The following is a 10,246-nucleotide window of genomic DNA, read 5'->3' on the forward strand; positions in this document are numbered from 1 at the left end:
ACAGTTGTAAATATTTATGTCCCCAACATGGGAACAGTCAACTACATAAGCTAACTGTTATTCAAAATAAAGAGACATATTGATAAGTATATGTTAATCGTAGGGATCTTAACATGCCTGTCTCAGCAGCAGACATATCATCTAAGCAGAAAATCAACAAAGAAACAAGAGCTTCAACTGACACATTGGGCCAGATGGAACTCTTAAAATTGTACAGAACATTCCATCTTAAAGAAAGAAATACTCATTCTTCTCAAGTACACATGGAACTTCCTCCGGAACAGACCACATACAGGGTCACAAATCAGGTCTCAGCTGATACCAAAAGATTGAGATTATTCTCTGCATAGTCTCAGACCACAATGATTTGAAACTGGAACTCAATCAGAAGAAAAAGTTTGGAAAAAATTCAAACACTTGGAAAACAAAGACCATCATGCTCAAGAATGTTTGGATCAACCAGGAAATCAAAGAAGAACTTAAACAATTCAAGAAAACCAATAAAAATGGAAGACACATTGATCCAAAACCTGGCAAAGGTGGTACTAAGGGGGAAATATACAGCCAACCAAGCCTCATTAAAACAAAACAAAACAACAACAAAACCACAAAACAAACAAACAAAAACCAGAGAAACCCAGAATACACCTTAAAGAATTGGAGAAACAACAACAAATTAAGCCTATCCCACACGAGAAGGGAAATAATTATGATTAGAGCAGACAGAGACAAATGAGCTAGAAACCAGAGATATAGTAAAACACATCAACAAAACTAGAATCTGGTTCCTTGAAAGAATTAATAAGATTGATAAAACCACTGGCCAGATTAATCCAAAGGAAAAAAGAAATTATCTAAATTAGTAAAATTATGAATGAATGAAACTACATCAAGAAAATAGAAACAATCATCAGAAATTATTATCAACAGCTCTATGCCAATAAGTTAAGCAACCTAGAAGAAATTGATGCATTCCTGGAATGTCTGAATCAGGAAGAAACTGACAGCTTGAATAGACAAATAACCAACGAGATTCAAGCAGTGATCAAAACTTCCCAAAAATCAAGTCTGGGACCTGACAGATTCCCTGGGAAACTCTACCAAACATTCAAAGAAGAAATCATACCTATTCTCCTGAAGCTGTTTCAAAAAATAGAAATGGAAGGAAAACTTCCAAACTCTTTCTATGAGGCCATCATTACCTTGATCCCCAAACCAGGCAAAGACCCAATCAAAAGGGAGAAGTACAGACCAATATCCCTGATGAATATGGATACCAAATTCTCAATAAGATCCTAGCTAATAGGATCTAATAGTACATTAAAAGGATTATCTACCAGGACCAGTTAAGATTTATCCCTGGGATGCAAGGGTGGTTCAACAGTTGCAAACCAATCAATGTGACAGAACACATAAAAAAGAAAGAGAGAAGAAACATATGGTCATCTCAATTAATGCAGAAAAAGCATTTGACAAAATACAGCAACCGTTCCTGATTAAAACTCTTCAGAGAATAGGGACAGAGGGAACATTCCCCAATTTCATAAACTCCATCTATGAAAAATCCACAGTGAATATCATTCTCCGAAAGGGGAAAAGTTGAGAGCCTTTCTCTTAAGATCAGAAACACAACAATCTTGCCCACTCTCACCACTAAACTGTTCAACATAGTACTAGAAGTCCTAGCAACAGCAATCAGACAACAAAAAGAAATAAAAGGTATTCAGATGGCAAAGAAGTCAAAGTCTCTCTCTTCACAGATCACATGACAACTTATGTGGAAAACTCCAAAGACTCCACCCCCAAAATACTAGAAAGCATACAGAAATTCAGTAATGTGACAGGATACAAAATCAATGGACAGAAATCAGAAACTGTAGAAAGAGAAATTAGAGAAACTATTCCATTTACAATGCACCAAAAACCATAAGATACCTTAGAATAAATCTAACCAAACTGGTAAAGGATCTATACTCTAGGAACTATAGAACACTCATGAAAGAAATCGAAGAAGACACAAAAGGATGGAAAAACATTCCATGCTCATGGATCAGAAGGATAAACACTGTTAAAATGTCTATCCTTCCCAGAGCAATCTATACATTCAACGCCATCCTGATCAAAATACCATCGGAATTTTTCAAAGTGCTGGAACAAACAATGCTAAAAGTTGTATGGAACTAGAAAAGACTGTGAATTGCCAAGGAAATGTTGAAAACAAAAACAAATCTGTGGGTACCATATTACCTGATTTCAAGCTTTACTACAAAGCTGATCACCAAGACAGCATGGTACTGGCACAAAAACAGACACACAGACCAGTGGAACAGAGTAGGGAGCATAGATATGGACCCTCAACTCTATGGTCAAATAATCCAGTGGGAAAAAAGACAATCTCTTCAATAAGTGGTGCTGGGAAAATTGCACAGCTATGTACAGAAGAATGAAATTCAACCATTCTTTTATACCACACACAAAGATAAACTAAAAATGGATGAAAGACCTCAACGTGGGACAGGAAGCCATCAAAATCCTAGAGGAGAACATAGGCAGTAACCTCTTCGACATCGGCCACAGAAATTTCTTACTCCAAAGACAAGGGAAACAAAAGTGAAAATGAAATTTTGGAATTTCATCAAGATCAAAAGCTTTTGCACAGCAAAGGAAACAGTCAACAAAACAAAAGGCAACCCACAGCATGTGAGAAGCCTTTTGCAAATGATACTACATACAGATGGCTGATATCCAAGATTTAAAAAGAACTTCTCAAACTCAACACCCCAAAAACAGTCAAGTCAAAAGTCAAAAAATGGGCAGAAGACATGAACAGACACTTCTCCAAAGAAGACATACAAATGGCTAGCAGACACATGAAAAAATGTTCATCATCACTAGCCATAAGGGAAATTTAAATCAAAACCATATTGACATACCACCTTACATCAGTTAGAATGGTAGAATTTGACAAAGCAAGAAACAAGAAATGTTGGAGAGGGTGTGGAGAAAGGGGAACCCTCTTACACTGTTGGTGGAAATGCAAGTTGTTGCAGCTACTTTGGAAAACAGTGTGGAGGTTCCTCCAAAAACTAAAAATAGAGCAAACCTATGACCCAGAAATTGCACTTTGGTGTATTTACCCAAAGATACAGATATAGTGAAAGAAGGGTCATATGTATCCCAATGTCCATAGCAGCAATGTCCACAATAGCCAAACTGTGGGAAGAGCCAAGATGCCTTTCAACAGACAAATGGATATATACAATGGAATATTACTCAGCCATCAGAAAAGATGAATACATAACTTCTGCATTGACAGGGATGGGACTAGAGGAGATCATGCTGAGTGAAATAAGACAAGAAGAGAAAGTCAAGTATCATATGGTTTCACTTATTTGTGAAACATAACAAATAACACAGAAGATTTAGGAGAAGGAAGGAAAAAATGAAGGGCAGGAAATTGGAGTGGGAGACAAACCATGAGAGACAATGAACTCCAAGAAACAAACTGAAGGTTTTAGGAGGGAGAGGGTTGGGGGTGGGTGAACCTGGTGATGGGTATTAAGGGGGACACATATTGCATGGAGCACTGGGTGTTATATGCAAACAATGAATCATGGAACACTACAACAAAAACTAATGATGTACTGTATGGTGACTAACATAATAATTAAAAAAAAAGAAGAAGAAATAATGGCTGAAAATATTCCAATTATGAGAAAAGCAAAACACTAATCTATACATCTACAAAGCTCAATAAATTCCAATAGGATAAGGACAAAGAGATCCACATAAAGATACATCAGAGTAAAAATGTTGAAAGCTAACAACAAAGAAGAAATTTTGAAAGTGGTGTAAGAAAATGACTTACTGCATATAGGAGAACCCACTTAAGATTAACAGTTGAATATTCATTAGAAGGTCCAGTATTGTCATCAATTATCACAGGCTCTGGATGTAATCAAATGAATATTGACATAACTTGTTAAATTTTGAGGGTTTGTCTTCAAGTGCCCAATGACTGAAGCCAGTAATTTTAATATTATCAATGGCTCGTGTAGAATATATCCTATCACTTTATCCTCCTAGTTTCATTTCTTCAGGTGAAGGTATTCACTAGACTGCTCATATAGTGCAATGGGGTAAGACGGGGCACCTGGGTGGCTCAGTGGGTTTTAAGCCTCTGCCTTCGGCTCAGGTCATGATCTCAGGGTCCTGGGATCGAGCCCTACATCGGGATCTCTGCTCGGCAGGGAACTTGCCTCTCTCCCCCTCTCTCTGCTGCCTCTCTACCTACTTATGATTTCTCTCTCGCTCACTCTCGCTCTCTCTGTGTCAAGTAAATAATAAATAAAATCCTTTAAAAATTAAAAAAAAGAAACATTATATTCTCTATTAACCTCGATGTTACCATTTAAAAAACAATTGGAATTGGCAATTAAAATACCTGCTTCAATAGATAGAGGGTGACAAAGGACAGGAGTGCTAAGCTACAAATCTTTAGTGCTGTTTTGCCATTTAACATGAGGAACCTAAGGGTGAGTCCTCATTAGATAAATCACTGTGTTTTATTGGTGGTATTGGAAGATAAGATATGGATTCTTAATTTAGACTGCTATAACAAAATACCACAGATGTGGTGGCTTAAATAACAAATATCTATTTCTCACAGTTCTGGAGCCTGGAAGTCTGGGATCATTTTGGCAGCATGGTGGGGGTGGGGGGTTTCTTGGTAAAGGTCCTAATCCTGGTTTACAGATAGCTTCCTTGCATGATACAACTTCATATGAAGTAGAGAACAAGGGCTCTGGTCTCCTTACCTAATAAGGCATTAACTCATTATGAGAACTCCATCCTTATTACCTCATCTAAACCTAATTACCTCCTAAATGTTCCAGAACTCAAATGCCATCACACTGGGTATTCAAGATGGGGGGACACAAACATTCAGTCCATAGCATAGCGTATGAAAAAGAAATTTACATACAATTTTTTTTTAAATTATGTCCAAGAAACATTTCAAAAACAGAAACTAGGGGAGCTTGGGGGGCTCAGTGGGTCGAGGCCTCTGCCTTCAGCTCAGGTCACGATCCTGGGGTCCTGGGATTGAGCCCCGCGTTGGGTTCTCTGCTCAGCAGGGAGCCTGCTTCCCTTCCTCTCTTTCTGCCTGCCTCTGCCTACTTGTGATCTCTGTCAAATAAACAAATAAAATCTTAAAAACAACAATAACAACAAAACTATATCTATTAACTTGAGTAGTGGAAAGAATTCCAAGATATTGATGGGATGGACAACCTTTTCTTTATATTTCAAATAGTTATCCAATCCAACTCTATATGACTGGGAATCGCCTAAAGAATAAACCCTGGTCATTTCGTCTTGTTACAACTATCACTGACTTAGAGGAGAAAGGTTTATTTTAAAATTAATGGTAAATGAGGGCATTGTGAGATTGTTGCTGAGTGGAGAAGAGCCAACATTTGGATGCTACAAAGGGGTAAAGGTGACTGATGCCTTTTGAGAGGTTTAGAACAAGAGAATAAAACACTCCTTCAGCTTAGACTCAGATGTCCCTTGGGGCCAGAGACTGCCAAAATTCCTCCACTTTAAAAGAAATGAGGCAGTTGTACGATGGCCAACTTAAACATACTTCTAGGATTATTTTCTGTCCTCCTAATGAAAGAACAGATCAGAGCTCAATGATTATCTACAATAATACTAATGTGGCTAGGGTCTTCATGTCACAGAACGCTATGTCTGTGAAATAGAACTGGCCTAAATATTTATACTTAAATGACAGATTAATTAGGGTTCTTAATTACTCAAAAGATGTATACCGTAAAGTGTAGAACAGGTAGGCAAAAACAAAAGGCAAAATATAAAAATATCAGGAAATTTGTGTAGTAGTACAGGATAGTTAAAATGATAAAATTCCTCACTGGTTATTACAACTCTGAAATATGTGCATGCATTTTGATCATCTATTTGAATATATGCTGTTGAAAGACACGTTTGACACGATTGCTGTCAAACTAAGAGTGAATTTTGTTGTTGCTGCTGGTGGTGGTGCTGCTGCTGTTGTTACAAAATGCTTTGACACAAAATTGGGGTGGGTGGACTTGGCTGTGAGGATTAAGACCTGGAATAGGCTGAAGCTAAAGTATCTGGCAGGGTACAAGAAACCCTAACAGTAAATCTATTTTGGGCTTCTGAGTGATTCTGTGCACAGTAGTTCTTATCTGACAATAAAATTATGTTCACATAATAGAGGAAACTGGGAGCTCATGCCTGGCCCTTATCCAAACCCAATGGTATGAAGCAGCCTTTGGCTGTATGCAAATCCTTATTTTAATGATATTCTACCTTTTCCCCTTAATAAATTCTACATGTGTCAGCACTGTCATTTTGGGTCCTATCAGTCTTCTTTAACAATTTAATCCTGTTCAACTATCACTGTTAATACACCACGTTTTCTGGCAATGTGGCAGTTCTCATTATGTATTTTTTTGTTTCTCTTGAGTTATCTATCCACAAGGCATGTATAATCTAGCTCTTTTTCCACATTCAGTTTATTCAACAATTCCTTGTTTCCTTATTTTCTGTGCTAATAATTTCTCACTGTGTTTGCTTGTTTCTGATCTATTTCTCTTGGATTTACTGCACTCTGGTCATCAAAAGTCTTCTCTGGTTTCCTGAGTAGTCTAACAAATATCTTATTCCTGTTATCTCAATAGGGACATGATTATATGCTACCTGTGTTGTTGCATTATTATCCTCTATCAGAGGTGTATGCCTATGTTTTAAGAACAAGTTTATCAACAAAACTGGTTTCCACATGTACTCCAATCTCTCCCAGAAGTGCTGCTTTTATGAGGTCTTTTAGATTTTCACTCACATTTATGTCTGACAATTTACATGCCCACGTGTTCTTGCTTCCCTATAATCCTCTCATAGTTTAGCTAGTAAGCTATTACCTGAGAGTGACCATCTGCCCCTACATCTTTATATATCCATGTCATCTGCCTATCAACTTAGCCTATATGTCTAAACTTATCTTTCTAATGTTAAAACATCCATTTCTTTTAAATCTTCTGACTAGTAACACAATTTATCAATGCTTTTTAAAAACCCTATACAAATATTTAGCTTTTTAATATTCCACCCCTCCTAAGTTTTACCTATTTCTTCTACTAGCATCGATTTTAGTTATGATGACTGAACATGTTATACCTCTATTGTTATATGGGTTAACGTAATGATCTGGGTTGATTAGCTCATGAAATACAGTTTCTTTCAGTCCTTTTATTAATCAAAGTCCAAACTCTAGGAATTAAATGGAATATAAGAATTGGGCACCACTATGTCAATGAATATGAAGATAAAATTCTGAAGCTAAATCTTTGGGGGTAAAGGGCAATGATTCATTAATATTCTAATAAACACTAAAAATAAAAAAAACTGGACTGTGAGCTGGATCAGTGTGAAGTTTTTAAACTCTGGGTGTTATAATTTTTAACCTATCGACATTTATATTGTTTCCAACATTAAATTCAGAAATACATAAAAAAGATTCTTAGATTATGTACAGTGTGATACACTAATAACTTAAAAATTTTTACCAAGTAGCACAGTTCTCACCTACCCGTGCTTTTGTGGGATATGACCTAAACCAAGTGATCAAGCTTAGCATTAACAGTGATTACTCATACTGACAGCATATACTATTAATATGATGAGCATAGCATTTTATTTCTGTGGTCTTCCTACAAAACAACACAAAAACACAAAACAAATCCATAATAGCATTGCAATCATTTAAAAAATATGAGAAACCTAAATTGAGGGGTATTCCATAAAATACATGACAAGTACTCCTGAAAACAGTCAAGGATACTAAAACACCAAAGGTCTATGAAACTGTCACAGATCAGTAAAAGATAAGGAGACATGACTGTTAAATGTACTGTGTGTCCTGGATGGGATCTTGAAATATAAAAATATGATCTTGAAATATAAAAGTATTAGGGAAAGGGGTGACTGGGTGACTCAGTCAGTTGAGCATCCAACTCTTGGTTTCGGCTCAGGTCATAATCTCACAGCTGTGCGACTGAGCCCTGTATCAGGATCTGCAGTCAGTGTGGAGCCTGTTTCAGATTCTCTCTCCCTCTCCCTACCACTTGCTGTCTCTCAAATAAATAAAAACATTAGGGAAAAACCAGTGCAATCTGAAAAATGATGTTTAAAAAATGATGTTTAATAAAGGATCAGTATCATTACTTAGTTAAGACAAATATACCAGAGTAAAATGTTAGAGAAACTGGATGTGGAGTATAAAGTATTGGTAATTGTTTTGAAGATTTTATTTATTCACTTGACAGACAGAGACCACAAGTAGGCAGAGAGGCAGCAGACAGAGAGGAAGGGAAGCAGGCTCCCTGCTCAGCAGAGAGCCCAACGCGGGGCTCGATCCCAGAACCCTGAGATCATGACCTGGGCTGAAGGCAGAGGCTTTAACCCACTGAGCCACCCAGGCGCCCCAGTATTGGTAATTTTTATTTAAATCTAAAACTATTCTAAACTGAAGTTAATTTCTGAACAGTACTCCAGGTTTGATCATCTCTTTCATATATAAAAATTAGGCATGAGAAAGAGATTTTTTTCCCCTATCATCTACCTTTGAACATTGTGCACTAAGCTCAAATTGCATCAAAGTGTCAGAGACTGAGGGGATGCAAACACTTCCTCATCTGCTGGAACCTCCTTGCCACAAGGAGTGCTGATTCAGTGCCTGGTGTACTAGCCCTGGTGGTATGATAGTACAGCCTTTATCTAATGGTGAGCTCTTAGTAGTGGCTCTTTTCCTTGGCAGTGATGCTGCTAAGTGGTAACAACCCAGTCTCAAAGAAGTACCTGTTCTCCAATTAATGCTAAATGTATGCCACCAATATCAGCAGGGGATTGGGAATAGAAATCACTCAGGCAATCAACTGATTTATTTTCCTCATGCACAATCTGCCAGATCACACTTGCAGAAAGCAACATGCCCAGAGCTGAGAAATTCTGTGGTTCAGGTTTTTAAAAATGAGAACATTTACTTTCTTCTCTACTGACCAAACCATGTAGCCTCAAATGATGACAGACTGACCAATATTTTCTTGGCTAAAACTACACAACACTAAAATATTCCTTCAAAAGTTAGTCTGGGGCACCTGGGTGGCTCAGTTGGTTGGACAACTGCCTTCGGCTCACGTCATGATCTTGGAGTCCCAGGATCAAGTCCCGCATAGGGCTCCCAGCTCCATGGGGAGTCCACTTCTCCCTCTGACCTTCTCAGCTCTCATGCCCCCTCTTACTCTCTCTCTCTCTCTCAAATGAATAAATAAAATCTTTTGAAAAAAAGAAAAGAAGTTAGTCTGCTTTTTAATACTAATGTGATACTTACAACATGAAAGTAGCCTTTTTCATTCCAATTCCAAAACCTGCTGTCCAAGCAGTATAAAAAGAATAGTTTGCAATGCTGCATAAGGTGCATAATGTGAGCACACATTATGAGGTTGGAAAAAGATCCTACACAAGATGTGTAGGCTATATGAATACAAGAAGAGTAAAAATATACTGTCCTTTATAATTACACAATACAAAATAAACCATTAGTGGGATGTAATGAAGGCCAAAAAACATGTAAGAATCATCCAGCCCACCTACCCACAGATACAAATACACAAAGAAACTTTGGAAATCTTAGGGATCTCCAATATCCTAGAAAAACAGGGCCACACTATCCGACAGACACAGCAGGCAGCCCAAAATTTCATAGCATCAACAGCATCAAGCAGAGGGAAGCCAGCAGAACCTAAACCATAACTCAAAAAAGTGGACAGGTTCCAGAACAAGTTTGGCTGCTGCCTTCTACTAGAACTCAGCAGCAGTAATGAATTCTGTTACATAAACTGATACAGATATACCATATAGTCCAGAGACTAGCCACAAACATTTACTGGTATTGTCCACAGAATTCAAATTATTCCTCCATTTTTAAAACTTCACATTCCAAGGTGAATTCATGTATAGAATATTTTATTATATATTTTCTATAAAACTTGGTGTTACATATAAACCACAAATTTAGGTACATCAGTTCTAGGTGAAGATTTTATCTTCAATTCTGAAATATACATTTCCTCAGGAAAAAAAATTATCTGAAGCAAACTTTCAATATTTGTTTAAAAATATCATTTATTAAGATGTA

Source organism: Neovison vison, chromosome 9 (assembly GCF_020171115.1).
Source record: "Neovison vison isolate M4711 chromosome 9, ASM_NN_V1, whole genome shotgun sequence".
NCBI lineage: Eukaryota > Metazoa > Chordata > Mammalia > Carnivora > Mustelidae > Neogale > Neogale vison.